Source organism: Gobius niger, assembly GCF_951799975.1.
Source record: "Gobius niger genome assembly, chromosome: 7".
NCBI classification, from domain to species: domain Eukaryota; kingdom Metazoa; phylum Chordata; class Actinopteri; order Gobiiformes; family Gobiidae; genus Gobius; species Gobius niger.
In genome coordinates, this window is record NC_136858.1 from 9799993 (window position 1) to 9813394 (window position 13402).

A 13402-nucleotide genomic window follows, 5' to 3' on the forward strand; every position below is an offset into this window, starting at 1 on the left:
AGGGACAATAGAGAGCATCCTGACCAGCTCCATCACTGTGTGGTTCTTCTACAGAGGGACAATAGAGAGCATCCTGACCAGCTCCATCACTGTGTGGTTCTTCTACAGAGGGACTATAGAGAGCATCCTGACCAGCTCCATCACTGTGTGGTTCTTCTACAGCAGGTTAGATACCGTAACGGCTGTTCACTGTCAGAGCTACAGTGCATCCAGAACGCTGCTGCTCGAGTCCTGACAAGAACCAGGAAATACGACCATATTAGTCCAGTGCTCCGGTCTCTGCACTGGCTTCCTGTCACTCAGAGAATAGAATTTAAAACAGCTCTGCTTGTTACAAGTCTTTTCATGGTCAGGCACCAAAGTACATCTCTGACATGTAACAGCCGTATGAACCATCTCGGGCCCTGAGAACTTCAGGGAGGGGTCTCCTGGTGGTTCCCAGAGTCAGGACTAAACACAGTCAGGCTGCGTTTCAGTTTCATGAAGCAAAAATCTGGAACAGTCTTCACGAGGATGTGAGACTCAACTCTGACAATGTTCAAATCCAGGCAGAAAACAGTTCTTTTTTTCTGAAAGTATTTTATCTGGACCTTTTACCGTAATTGATTAATTTTATGTTGATGTTTTATTGATTTGATCTGTTTTCATGTAATTTTATGCAACTGTGAAGCACTTTGAGTTGCCTTGTGTATGTGCTCTACAAATAAACATGCCTTGCCTTACAGAGAGTTCTTGGAACTTACAGTCATTTTCTTGGATCGGTCCGTTTCGTTGGTGAGGATCCACCTCGAGGAGTTCATTTCCAAGCTCCTGGTGCTCTTCATAGAGCAAGATGGATGGCTAAGGTGATTTACTGCTTTAAGATGGGGATGTTCAGAGAGCAGTTCACCTTAAAAGCATCTGAAGTATATTATAGAACATTAAAGGTGTAATGAGAAGTCACAATAGCCAAATAAAAGTACTTTAAAAGAGCTTGCTATATAAAAAGAAATGTGTTAATGTGCTATGTTTTATGATAGACAAACTTATGATGTTGAGATCTTGCTGTTAAAGCTATTCTGCTCAATGAATAAAATATTTTGAGTGATGTAAGTGTCTGTAACCTTACACAGAAAGAAGCGGTTTTGTGGTTTTGAGCAGCTGTAAGCAGCAAGCTCTAAAGAAATGATATTCCTTGAAGGCATTGTCTATGACCTAGTCTGACCTTTTGAAGACACCGTCTGTGACCTGGTATAACTATGAAATGACAAAGCAAATATTTCCAAGAAATAGGTGGTCCTTCAAAGAAAAAAAAATAAAGATTCTCCGAACCCTCTCCGAAAGGTGTAAGAGCCATGTACTTTCATTGTTTCATTGGTAGATTTTTCTACTTGAGCAGCTACTAAGCACTCATAGTTACTTTCTACCCCTTTGCTGTATTGTACATTTAGGGAATAAAACAAACTTGTTGTTGGTTAGTTACTGGAGTACAACTGATATTTATTGGTATACGAGGGAGCCCACTTCAGCGTCTACTGAGCGGATCTTTGGTTCTTGCTGACATTTGTGGCCTGACGTCTGACACTGCGGCACTTTTCTAGTGGAAAGATCATTCAGCCTTGTGAGGAAGAGGATTAAGGGGTCAAAGTCCACTAAGCTCATTGTCCTTAGCTTTTAAACGTCTGGTCATTATTTCCGAGCAACTTCTACAATTCTAAAAATCTATTGTCAATGAAATGGAAAAATCAGCATTGGGGCACTTTGTGTTAGACCCAACAGTCATGATGCTTTACAGGGACAAAAGGCTGCTGTGAGCACGGCATGGTGAAGAAAAACAGACATGTGGGACAGAAGCTGAGTTAAACTGGGACACATCAATGGTTTTGGATGAATTGACTGGGACATGGGACAGAGTGCTCAAAACTGGGACTGTCCTGGGTAAACTGGGACGTCTGGTCACCTTAACAGGGATACAGTGAATGGAGAACAATGCTCAAAAAGACAAAGAAACCTGATCCTGACTGAGATTAGCCTCGCCGGCCAGTCACAAGATGGCCGCCGCATTTGCCAGGTCAACGAGCGTCATGTCCGTCAGCGATGATACTTTTTACACTATATTTAATGATTCAACACAATAAAAACCTCATGATCTAACACTTTATTGTGAGGTGGAGCTACATTCTGGTTCTAAGGCTAAAACAGGTACAAGACAAGAGGAGGCACAAAGATACTTTTCATGATGCAGTTTATTATCCATATTAGTACAGACAGAACACCCTCAGGGTTTACTCTGTCCAACACACTTTTTAGCCCTGTGCCAGAAGTGCCTGAAGTAGTTGTAGAAGTTGCGCTTGGCTTAAAGTTGTTGTGGCTCCTGCAGCTGTTGTTGCAGCAGTTGTTGCTGTTGCAGCAGTTGTTGTTGCAGCAGTTGTTGCTGTTGTTGCGACTGTTGTCGTTTCCTACAAAATAAGCATCACAGTTAGATTTTCTTCAGTGCTTGTTTGTCAATGGATGTCAGTGTGATGACATTGAAGGGAACCTCACCTCACTGGATTTTGAGTCTGAGTCTGCTTCTGAGCTTGAGCGAGCCCGGCGGTGGTGCTCCTCATTCAGCTAAGGACAAATGACAACGTTAAAACACTCCAAAAAATGATATCTACATAAACCAAATTGAGCATGATATCTAAAATCTGACCTTGATTATTTCACTTGTTCTGAGATGTTTCTGACTCGTTTCAATACATTTTGTCTTTAGTTCAGGGTAAATTATCTGCCGCTGGGGTATGAAAATTGTAATTGTCCCATTGGTAGTTTAATTTTCTTATTTCAAGCGAGATTATCTCAGAGCCAGTAAGAAATGTCCTCAAAATCAAGCCATTTACACCCAGGCTTATTATGTAATTTTTGTAGTGAACAGAATGAGGTGGAGGTTTGTGAACCAGTCTACCTTTCTGTAAATCTCAGATCTTTGTAGATACTTACAGGAGAAGCCAACGTGAGGCTCAGGAGACATCCCAGAATCAGAGCTACCTTCAGCATGGTCACACCTATGAAGCACAACATCAGTAACAACATTACTCTTCACAACAATGAGAAGAAGAATATTCTTACCTTTTAGTCTGGTCTGATGCAGATGAACCAGGGGAATGTTTTGCTGCTTCTCGATGCTGCGTCTCTTTTATATACGACTGAGGGAGGAGGTCAGGGCCTTTGGAAATCACTCATATTAACAAACACACTTTGATTAAGCTGCAACATCACTGTCTCACTGATCCACATTGGAGCTCAGCTCTTGCTCCATGTTTTCCAAACCTGTGCCTCCATGTAGTTATACTGTACCATGATATCTTTGCGCAAATGCCCAAATTTCCTCATCCATGCACACCTCCTCCAGTTGTTCTGGCCGCGAGAACACCAGGCCAGCTCAGAAACATAGTCCCACCAGCGTGTTCCGGGCCTTCCACGAGGCCTCCTCCCACTAGGACATGCCTGGAACACCTCTCATGGGAGGCGACCAGGAGGCATCTGAAACAGATGTCCTAGCCACCTCAGCTGGCTCCTTTCGACGTGAAGGAACAGAGACTCTACTCCGAGCTCCTCCTCGGTAACTGAGCTCCTCACCCGATCTTGAATGGTGCGCCCAGCCACCCTGTGAAGGAAACTAATTTCAGCTGCATGTTTTCGCGATCTTGTCCTTTGAGGTGAGGGTGGGAACGTAGATCGATCGGTAAATCGAGAGCTTTGCCCCCCGACTCAGGTCCGTCTGTCGATCTCACGCTCCATCCGTCCCTCATTCGTGAACAAGACCCCGAGATACTTGAACTCCTCCACTTGAGGCAACATGTAGCATCATGTTAGCATTCTCCGTTTTTTTAATGGATTTATGGGCTGTTGAACCACTTTGCTCCTCTCCATGTCTTTGTATCTTTAGTAGAAAATTATATTAATTATTCAGCATTTGTTAAAGTAGTTTTGAGATAATTGAGAGAAAGTTTAGATTTTTCTCAAAACTGTTTTCCCCCTTAACTGTTTTCAAACAAAACAATCTGTGGGCAATTCCAGAGATGCCGGCTGTATCTATCTCCTCAATCAAACTATCTCCTCAATCCATCTATCTCCTCAGTCCATCTATCTCCTCAGTCCCTGGTTTAGTAGAGAAGTGGTTCCCAACCTTTCCTGTCTTGCGGACCCCTGGGACCCTCTGTGTAGTGAAAAGTTTTGTTCAGAATAAACTGAAATACTCCCAAAACAAAACATTCTATTGTTTCAAAAAAAATGTCCAGTTTCACCTTTTTCAACCTGAAATAGTTCAGGTTTTCCTCTACTACAGTGTACCCCTGGTAGGGAAACACTGTAGTAGAGGAAAACCACAGTTAGACAACAATGATTACCAAAGCAATGAGCCATTAGTAATATCATTACTAATACCTTTATTACCATCAAGATGTAACCATCAAATCTTTGACCAATGCCTTTTTAAAATGACCTCCACGCCCACTTTGGAGCATGAAAGTTTAGCCATCAAATTTCTATTAATGTGAACAATGGAGCAAAGGGAAAAGAAATGAAGTTAGAGATGAGACATAAACTAATTAAAGGAACAGGTTAGGGGGGTGTTGGGGTGAGGGCTGTGTTGGGATGAGGAGTGTGTTGGGGTGAGGGGTGTGTTGGGGTGAGGAGTGTTTTGGGGTTATGGGTGTGTTGGGGCTAGGGCTGTGGGGTGTGTTGGGGTGAGGGGTGTGTTGGAGTGTGTGGGGTATGTTGGGGTGAGGGGTGTGTTGGGGTAAGGGGTGTGTTGGGGTGAGGGGTGTGTTGGGGTGAGGAGTGTGTTGGTGTGAGGGGTGTGTTGGGGTGAGGAGTGTGTTGGGGTGAGGGGTGTGTTGGGGTGAGGAGTGTGTTGGTGTGAGGGGTGTGTTTGGGTGAGGAGTATGTTGGGGTTAGGGGTGTGTTTGTGTGAGGGGTGTGTTGGGATGAGGGGTGTGTTGGTGTTAGGGGTGTGTTGGTGTGAGGGGTGTGTTGGGGTGAGGAGTGTGTTGGTGTGAGGGGTGTGTTGGGGTGAGGAGTGTGTTGGTGTGAGGAGTGTGTTTGGGTGAGGAGTGTGTTGGGGTTAGGGGTGTGTTGGTGTGAGGGGTGTGTTGGGGTGTGTTGGGATGAGGGGTGTGTTGGTGTTAGGGGTGTGTTGGGGTGAGGAGTTTGTTGGTGTTAGGGGTGTGTTGTGTGAGGGGTGTGTTGGGGTGAGGGGTGTGTTGGTGTGAGGGGTGTGTTGGGGTGAGGAGTGTGTTGGTGTGAGGGGTGTGTTTGGGTGAGGAGTGTGTTGGGGTCCAGAGTGTGTTGGGGTTAGGGGTGTGTTGGGGTGAGGGGTGTGTTGGGGTGAGGGGTGTGTTGGGGTGAGGATGTGTTGGGGTCCAGAGTGTGTTGGGGTTAGGGGTCTGTTGGGGTGAGGGGTGTGTTGGGGTGAGGGGTGTGTTGGGGTGAGGGGTGTGTTGGGGTGAGGGCTGTGTTGGGGTCCAGAGTGTGTTGGGGTTAGGGGTCTGTTGGGGTGAGGGGTGTGTTGGGGTGAGGATGTGTTGGGGTGTGGGGTATGTTGGGGTGAGGGGTGTGCTGGGGCTAGGGGTGTGTTGGGGTGAGGATGTGTTGGGGTTAGAGGTGTGTTGGGGTGAGGGGTGTATTGGGTTAGGGGTGTGTTGGGGTTAGGGGTGTGTTGGGATGTGGGGCGTGTTGGGGTGAGGGGTGTGTTGGGGTTAGGGGTGTGTTGGGATGTGGGGCGTGTTGGGTTGAGGGGTGTGTTGGGGTGAGGATGTGTTGGGGTTAGGGGTGTGTTGGGATGTGGGGCGTGTTGGGGTGAGGGGTGTGTTGGGGTTAGGGGTGTGTTGGGATGTGGGGCGTGTTGGGATGAGGGCTGTGTTGGGATGAGGGCTGTGTTGGGGTGAGGGGTGTGTTGGGGTGTGTATTCACTGACATTGATGTCATTCATTCATGTACCGCGGACTCTGATTAATTGTTGTTTTCTGTAAAAGGCGAGTTTAGACGGAGTGTTTGTGTTTGCGATCTGCCATAAAACAGACCAAGAGAAGACGAGACGCTCGCACCAGTCGTATGAGTTATTTTGAGGCGTAGGACTTACTTGCACATGGAGAACAGCTTCGAGATAACTTCCAGGACGTGTTGGTGATTTTATTAAAACCCTGGAGGGTCACACAACATTTGTTGCTCGCCCTGTTATGAAAAATAGTTTCAAAGCAGGTTTGAAAAGTGGCTAAATCTGTGCCAAAGTTGACGACACTTGGACCAGCTCCACTCCACAGCGTTCCCTCTGCTCAGCTCCAGTGTGTTTATATCTTGCACGTGAGTTATCATTTACACTTTTATGAGACAAATTCTTATCATGGAGGAATATACCGGTAGAGTTAAATTCTAAATGAATATCTTGAATGTTCATATTTAGATATAGATATGATAACAATATATCATTCAGGCCAATTAGAGATCACTTCATCGCCCCCTTTGCTTTATTGTTCACCTAAATATTGATCAAGGGTGCACCCCACTGTAACTACATGGGTGTACCAGAAAATATTTGAGAAGCACTTCTTTAAGTAAAGATAGCTCATGTTACAGTATAGCCATGGAGACCGCCTCCCTCAGTCGTATATAAAAGAGACGCAGCATCGAGAGGCAGCAAAACATTCCCCTGGTTCATCTGCATCAGACCAGACTAAAAGGTAAGGATATTCTTCTTCTCATTGTGATGAAGAGTAATGTTGTTACTGATGTTGTGCTTCATAGGTGTGACCATGCTGAAGGTAGCTCTGATTCTGGGATGTCTCCTGAGCCTCACGTTGGCTTCTCCTGTAAGTATCTACAACGATCTGAGATTTACAGAAAGACGAAGGTTCAGGAGTAAATACTCTTTTTCATCTGTTTGACCTTATGAACGTTTCATTACAACTGTCTCATACTTCCTTTAATGTTGTCGTTTGTCCTCAGCTAAAGGAGAAGCACCACCGTCAGGCTCGCGATGACTCGGACTCAAACTCAGGCAGAGGCTCAACTGAGGTCAGGTTCCTTCAATATCATAATGTTAACATCAGATTACAGACGAGCACCGGAGAATGACTGTAAAGTTTATTCTGCAGGCACCAACAGCAGGAGCCACAACAACTTTAAGCACTGAGCAACTTCTGCAACTTATACAACAACTTCAGGCATTGTTGGGATGAAAGTGGGTTGGACTGAGTTAACCCTGAGTGTGTTCTCTCTGTACTAATGAATATGGATAATAAACAGCATTATGGGTTAGGGTATAAATAAAATATATTTGTGCCTCATCTGTGTTGTTTCATATGAAAACAACATTTCAGGAGCATTCAATTGAAATAATTGTAGTGAACTTCATAAAGGAGAAGGTGGACTGATGGAGGAGATATAAAAGAAACAATTCAGAGACTCAGATCAGCTCCTCAAACGGCTCAGGGAGATAAAGAAGCAAGCGACATTGGGCCGCAGGGACAATGGCTATAGAAATAAACTTTTTTTTTTTTTAACTTTTTTTGATTGATATAAGGTTTAGCTTTGCTGAACGGTCACAAGATGGCCGCCACGTCAACTTGCGTCATGTTTGATGTAGACTTTTATTAAACCTAAACCTAAACCTAAATACTTTGTCCTACCACCTTGGTGTTAATTTACAAACTTTATTTGCATGTTTGTTCACCTGTGACCTGCCACCTTAGGGCGAGGTTTAGGGTTAGCAGTTATGCATATCCAAATCTCAAAGCGTATTAACTGGAGCTTACAGTCTATTCACCTTATTCCGCCCGCCCACTTTTGCCACTTTTTGCGTTGTCTCGGCACTTCCGTTGTCCAGACACTTCCGGTCAAGCGCAAAACCCGTTCATTTTAACGGAGAACAAGGAAAAATATTCTCCGCTCAAATCTGATGTTTAGTCGATTGATTTGTGTAAAATGGCCAATGTTCATTTGCACCAACATGTCAACACTGCAGCGTTTCTCTGGGCGGCCTGAAAACGGCTTTGTTTTCGTGTAGTAACTGATTTTATGTGGACTTCTCCAGCCCCATGTTAACACATAGGAGAAAAGGGGCGGGCACAATTCATGGCGGCGCCCACGCGAGCCTCCGGAATAAGGTGAATATGTCAGTGTGATACCTTATTTGAAAGCCAAGACCTTCGAGTTTCTAAAACTATGTGTAAGATCTGTGTGAGTGAAACACAACTTACATCACATCTGCTGTTCCTAACCCTAATCATAACCCTGATCACTGACCCCAAGCCCCGATCAGGGGGCGGCAAGTAACAGTTTGAGCATGTAAATATATAAGTATTTATGTAAGTGGTATGTGGAGTAACATGGCTCATCAGTATGACTACCATATACAATCTACTCTGCGAGTCGTACATGGCTCAGGAAGGATTCAAATGCTATTGTGGCATTTTCAGTTTTATGCATTATTTAATAATAAAACTTAACATATTTTAAAATAAATAACATAAAGCAGATGGCGCCAGCGCATTTTAATTTAATATGCCACTACCACTCGTCATGTCACACTATAATTCTTTCGAGCGCCAACTGCTGCGTGTGCCATGAATTGCAGTGATGTACAAAGTACAGCACGTTTGGGGAAATGCAGCCGTAAGTCTTGTTGAGTCATCGCACATCCCCAGACATGTTACTTTTTATATTACGTTAAATAATTCCACAGTGAAAACCTCATAATCTAACTCTTTATTGTCAGATGGAGCTGCATTCTGATTCTAAGCCTAAAGAAGGTTCAAGACAAGAGGAGGCACTAAGATACTTTTCATGATGCTGTTTATTATCCATATGCATTAGTACAGAGAGAGCACACTCAGGGTTAACTCTGTCCAACACACTTTTATCCCAAATTGATTCCCTGCAGGCCAAAAATGCCAGAAGTTGTTGCAAATGTGTGTTTGTGGCTGCTGTTGTTGCTGCTGTTGTTGTTGTCTGCAGAATAAACTTCACAGTTATTCACTAGTACTTGTCTGTAAACGGATTTCAACATTATGATACTGAAGGGAACCTGACCTCATTTGAGTTCCCGTTTGAGGTTGAGCCTGAGTTTTCTGAGCGAGCCTGACGGTGGTGCTCCTCCTATAGCTGAGGACAAACGACAACATTAAAACATCATGAGGTGGAAGTTTGTGACAGTTGTAATGAAACGTTCATAAGGTCAAACAGATGAAAAAGAGCATTTACTCCTGAACCTCCGTCTTTCTGTAAATCTCAGATCTAGATACTTACAGGAGAAGCCAACGTGAGGCTCAGGACACATCCCAGAATCAGAGCTACCTTCTCCACCTTTTTCCGGTGGAGAACCATGGCCTCAGATTTGGAGGTGCTGATCCTCATCCTGGCCGCTACACACTCAGCTGCAAACTGCCCCAGAGCGTGCTGAAGGTCCTGGTTCGTTGAAGCCAACAGAACGACATCATCTGCAAACAGCAGAGACGAGATCCTGAGGCTTCCAAACCGGACACCCTCCGGCCCCTGGCTGCGCCTAGAAATTCTGTCCATAAAAGTAATGAACAGAACCGGTGATAAAGGGCAGCCCTGGCGAAGACCAACACGCACCGGGAACAGGTCTGACTTATTGCCGGCAATGCGAACCAAGCTCCTGCTGCGGTCATACAGGGAACGGACAGCCCTTAGCAGAGGGCCCCGGACCCCATACTCCCGGAGCACCCCCCACAGGGCACCACGAGGGACACGGTCGAACACTTTCTCCAGATCTACAAAACACATGTGTACAGGTTGGGCGAACTCCCACGAACCCTCGAGCACCCGATGAAGGGTATAGAGCTGGTCCAGTGTGCCACGACCAGGACGAAAACCGCATTGTTCCTCCTGGATCCAAGGTTCAACTATCGGCCGGATCCTCCTCTCCAGCACCCTGGAGTAGACCTTACCGGGGAGGCTAAGGAGGGTGATCCCTCTGTAATTGGAACACACCCTCCGGTCCCCCTTCTTAAAGGGAGGGACCACCACCCCGGTCTGCCAATCCAGGGGCACTGTCCCCAACCGCCACACGATGTTGCAGAGACGTGTCAGCCAAGACAGTCCTACAACATCCAGAGACTTAAGGTACTCAGGGCGAATCTCATCCACCGCCTCTGCTTCCCCATCGGAAGACATGACGGCGGGATTGAGGAGGTCCTCGAAGTACTCCTTCCACCGCCCGACGACATCCCCAGTCGAGGTCAGCAGCCCCCCACCCGCACTGTAAACCCCCTCCTGAGGCGCCGGACGGTTTGCCAGAATCTCCTCGAGGCCGACCGATAGTCCTCCTCCATGGCTTCTCCGAACTCCTCCCAGACCCGAGTTTTTGCCTCTGTGACCGCACGAGCTGCAGCACGCCTGGCCTGCCGGTACCTCTCAGCTGCCTCCGGAGTCCCACAAGCCAACAAGGCCAGGTAGGACTCCTTCTTCAGCTTGACGGCATCCCTTACTTCCGGGCGCCACCACCGGGTTTGGGGATTGCCGCCGCGACAGGCACCAGAGACCTTACGGTCACAACAACGAGCAGCCGCATCGACAATGGAGGAGGAGAAACAGGGTCCACTCGGACTCCATGTCCCCAACCTCCCTCGGAATCTGGGTGAAGTTCTTCCGGAGGTGAGAGTTGAAGACCCCACTGACAGAGGGATCCGCCAGACATTCCCAGCAGACCCTCACAACACGCTTGGGCCTGCCGGGTCTGACCGGCTTCCTCCCCTGCCAGCGGATCCAGCTCACCACCAGGTGGTGATCGGTTGACAGCTCCGCCCCTCTCTTCACCCGAGTGTCCGAGACATGCGGCCGGAGATCAGACGACACAACTACAAAGTCGATCATCGACCTCCTGCCTAGGGTGTCCTGGTGCCACATGCACTTGTGGACACCCTTGTGCTCGAACATGGTGTTTGTTATGGACAAACAGCGCCCCTCCCAGGGACTCCAAGAAGGCCGGGTACTCTGCACCGATGTTGGGCCCGTAGGCCGAGACAACGGTGAGAGACCTGTCCCCAACCCGAAGGCGTAGGGACGCGACCCTCTCGTCCACAGGGGTGAACTCCAACACGTGACGGCTGAGCTGGGGGGATATGAGCAAACCAGTCCGCTGCCTCTCCCCGCGGGCAACTCCAGAAAAATGGAGAATCCAGCCTCTCTCCAGGAGTTGGGATCCGGAACCCAAGCTGTGCGTGGAGGTGAGCCCGACTATATCTAGCCGGTATCTCTCAACCTCCCGCACAAGCTCAGGCTCCTTCCCCCCCAGCGAAGTGATGTTCCAAGTCCTGAATGCCAGAAGCTGCGCATGCGGACCAGGTCGTCGAGGCACCCGGCCTCGACTGCCACCCAGTCCTCTTCGCACCCGACCCCTACGGATCCCTCTGCGGGTGGTGTGTCCACAGGAGGGCGGGCCCACATCATCCCTTCGGGCTGTGCCCGGCCGGGCCCCGTGGGCAGAGGCCCGGCCACCAGATGCTCGCGTTCGGGCCCCAACCCCAGGTCTGGCTCCAGGGTCGGGCCCCGGCTGCGCCATGCCGGGCGACGTCTCGGTCCTTGAATGTTTCACGTCCATAAGAGTCTTTTGAACTGCTCTTCGTCACGTGTCACGTGCCAAATCATATAATCAAATGAATGAATGAATAACAGAGGCCAGGAAACTGTTTATGTTGAACAAAACTTTTTAAAAGTGAGTTCAAACTAATAAAGTTTTGCGAGAAAAGAAAAAAAAAACTATGCTGCAGTGCATCATGGGTAATTTCAGCTCTCCGAGGCAGCGGAGGATCCACAGCTGTATCCTTCGTAAATGAGCCAAATGGAGGAGTCGAGCTGCGAGGGGGCGAGTGGTTCAGGTGATATGGAACACCACTTGGAGGCGCTATGATGACGTGAATGACGTCCGAAGTGGTCGAGACGCCGAGGATCCTGGCAATTGGGAAACAGCCAGCGTCTCAGACCGGACGGCATTGGCCTGTGGTTTTCCCTAAGGGTCCATTTTGGGGCCCCTCTTGTTCTATTTGTACATGCTTCCATTAGGTCAATTGATGTCCAGTAAGAACGTGTCCTATCATAATTACGCTGACGATACTCAGGTCTATGTTTCACTGACAGCGGGTGAACAAGGGTCTGTAGATACACATGTCACTGCATCAAACAGATTAGTGTGTGGATGCAAAACAACTTCCTCCAGTTAAATACAGATAAAGCACATAGCGCTTTGAGATGCACTGCGTGCGTGAATAGCGCTTTACAAATATATTGATTGATTGACTGATTGATTGATTGATTGATTGATTGATTGATAAAACAATAAAAGCAATAAAAACAACTACCTGTTTTTGGCCCAAAAAAAACAGGGAGGTTGTCATTGGTCATCTTGAAACGCTTTCACTGGGACCGAGAAGTCAAGTTACAAATCTCGAAGTAATCATGGACTCAGACGTGAATTTTAACAGTCATATTACAGGAACAGGCCACGTTTTTTCCATACTGAGATATGTTCTTACCTGAGCTTAGACGAGTTGATGCGTACCTGTCTGGTCTGTGTGCGTGCCCGTGGAAGAGCGTGGTAGCTTCCAACTTCACCCCATTTGGAGTTAGGAATACATTGGGAGAGGCCAAATGCTAACAACATCTTTGGTCGTTTTGCGTGACTGAGAGCATGCACAAAGACCAGACAGGTACGTATCAACTCGTCTCAGCTCAGGTAAAACGGTGGCCTGTTCCTTTAAGTCCATTACATCAGCAGCCTATTACCATTTAAAAACATTGCTAAAATAAAAAACATAGTGTCTAAACAAGACTTGGAAAGATTAATTCATGCTTTTGTTTCACGTAGATTAGACTACTGTAACGGCCTGTTCACTGGCCTTTCCAAACGAGCTGTTAGACAACTGCAGTACACCCAAAATGCTGCTGCCCAAGTCCTGACGAGAACCAGGAAATACGACCAGATTAGTCCAGTGCTCCGGTCTCTGCACTGGCTCCCTGTCACTCAGAGAATAGACTTTAAAACACCTCTGCTTGTGTACAAGTCTTTTCATGGTCAGGCACCAAAGTACATCTCTGTCATGTTAGAGCCGTATGAACCACTTCGGGCCCTGAGATCTTCAGGGAGGGGTCCTGGTGGTTCCCAGAGTCACCACCAAACACGGTGAGGCTGCGTTTCAGTTTCACGCAGCAAAAGTCTGGAACAGTCTCCGTGAGGACGTGAGACAGGCCTCAACTCTGACAATGTTTAAGTCCAGGCTGAGAGGACACCTTTTTACTGCTGCCTATGGCAATTGATTCTATTTCCATATATAGATATACATGTTTTTTAATGTAATTTTTAATGTATTTTATTGTGTTTTTAATGCTTTTTGTTGCATTTTTTATTGTTTTTATTGTGTTT

The 13402-nt window shown here is 47.0% G+C and overlaps 1 long non-coding RNA gene across 1 annotated transcript; it reads right to left on the reverse strand.

Annotated features, from left to right (window-relative positions):
- Positions 1–2523: 2523 nt before the first annotated feature.
- On the reverse strand, positions 2524–3123 carry LOC306965523. Its single transcript, XR_013793031.1, has 3 exons — positions 3091–3123; positions 2962–3026; positions 2524–2592 (listed from the first exon to the last, which is right to left on the reverse strand). It is a non-coding gene; the product is annotated as an uncharacterized lncRNA (long non-coding RNA).
- Positions 3124–13402: the final 10279 nt, after the last annotated feature.